This window comes from Pteropus alecto, unplaced genomic scaffold (assembly GCF_000325575.1).
Source record: "Pteropus alecto unplaced genomic scaffold, ASM32557v1 scaffold7, whole genome shotgun sequence".
Lineage (NCBI taxonomy): Eukaryota > Metazoa > Chordata > Mammalia > Chiroptera > Pteropodidae > Pteropus > Pteropus alecto.
In genome coordinates this window covers 15,286,339-15,288,343 of record NW_006494614.1, presented here as the reverse complement: position 1 = coordinate 15,288,343, position 2,005 = coordinate 15,286,339, and the positions used below count along the sequence as shown (strand labels likewise).

At 30.0% G+C, this 2,005-nt stretch overlaps 1 pseudogene; it reads right to left on the bottom strand.

Moving 5' to 3' along the window:
- Positions 1-320: 320 nt before the first annotated feature.
- Positions 321-438, bottom strand: LOC112474945 (annotated as a pseudogene).
- Positions 439-2,005: the final 1,567 nt, after the last annotated feature.

Here is a 2,005-nt window from a genome sequence, read left to right as displayed (position 1 = left end):
GAATATACTCAGAATAAAAAATAAAAAATAAAAATAAAAAAGCAGCTTTAAACAGCTGCCAATCACTAAGTGGCTGAGCCAGTAACATGTTGGATGGTGCCGGTCAAATAAAGCCTTCTTGATACCATTCCTCCTCTATCCCTTCTCCCAAAGTTAAAATGATGGAGAACAGATAGGAAGGACAATAAGATGCCAAATATGGCCCTTTTTTACTTCAGGTATCTATAAAAAGAAATATACTTAAGAGAAAGAGAATACACTTAAGAGAATTTTTCAAATTTTGATTATTATTATTATTATTATTATTATTATTTTTTAATGCCTAACAGCACCTGGTCTTCCTAGGTGGTCTCTCATCCAAGTACTAACCCAGCCCAATCCTGCTTAGCTTCCAAGATCAGACGAGATCAGGCACATTGAGAATGGCATGGCCATAGACCCCAAATTTTGATTATTAATGTAATTGAGACTCGGAATTTTTTAAATCAATACTATCCTATATTTAAGGCCATTTTATGGTCTAAAAGGGAGCAAAGACTTCATGGAATTTGCCCAGATTTTCATTCAGGTGATAAACTAACATTCTAGATTAAATTAAAATTAAAGCTGATTTCTATTATAATATTAGCTATAATACATTATATTATATTATTACAGTTTCAAAGACACATTAGAAGAAAAAATGCAAATACTTTCTACAAACAGTTTGTCTACACTAACAATGAATTCTCAGCCAATATGTGAGTATTCTTTTACAACAGTAATGCCCCTTTTCCATTACAGTCATTGGGAGACTCGCTACTTGTATTCATTTTGGAATCTTTTCATAAATATAATAACATGTTTTGTGAAGTCTATGATTATTTTCAGATTTGATATAAACATTGTTTCTAAAGAATACTGATAATATTCCAGGAAAGATAAAACATAACTCTAGTTCTGAAACTTATTTGAAATTCATTTTGCTCCAAAGTAGCACTAAATGTCACTTTGATCATATTGAGGTTACACTATCTAAAAAATAGAATAATTTTTGTTTAATTTTACAATAGTCATTGTCATAATATAAATGAACTTACAAAAAGAAAGAACTTCATTCTTTGTTTTTGTTTTTTTTTTGTCAACAAAAACCAACTACTACTTTCAAGACTTTTGCTATTATGTTTGCAATTTAGTAAAGGCAAATGTGCATTTAAATGGTGCTGAAATGTCTAAAGCACATGTTACATATCTCTGTAGTATTTAATATGCTTTGATAATGCATTGGAACCTTATTGTAGTACTGTGCATCATGGATTAGGATTTGACATAAGGAGGATATCACCTTGGTATCACTTAAGGAAATCTAGTTACTGGAGGACAAAAGAACCTTGTTAATAAGGCCTGTAGACTACACCTACAACTTAGACTCTGGCCACAGGGATATTGGAAGTCTTTACTAGAAGTGTACAATTGCTTCTCAGTTTCTTCTTTGTTCCTGAATCACTGACCTTCAGGGACTCAATTTAAAGTTAACAACTGATATGATTCTACCCAACTTGTCTTTTCCTCAAAAGATTTGTTCTCATATAATTTTTTAAATCTTATTTATAAAATTCTATTGAAGATAGTGATATTCCATGTTTACTCATTCAAAATACACAGTCAATTGAAAATAAAATATCAAAAATATGACCAGAGAAGAGAGATTGTTTTTCTATTGTATCTATTCAGCTTTGGTTTATCTTACCTGTGAACACACAACTTCCATCACACTGAATCAATAATATAATGAGACAGATTCATTATTAAGCTTCATTAAGAGGTTAGAACTATTGAGAAATTTTTTAAAAGGGAAATGACATACTAAAAAAAAGGAGATAAAAAATTATGATGAGAAAATTGTATTTTCGATATAATATAACAAGGGTATCCAAAATAGATTTTAGAGCAAAGAAAATGAACAGAGACAGATAAGAAAAAAAAAAAAAAAAAAGCAAGATTTACTTGATGACTTTGGGAGATG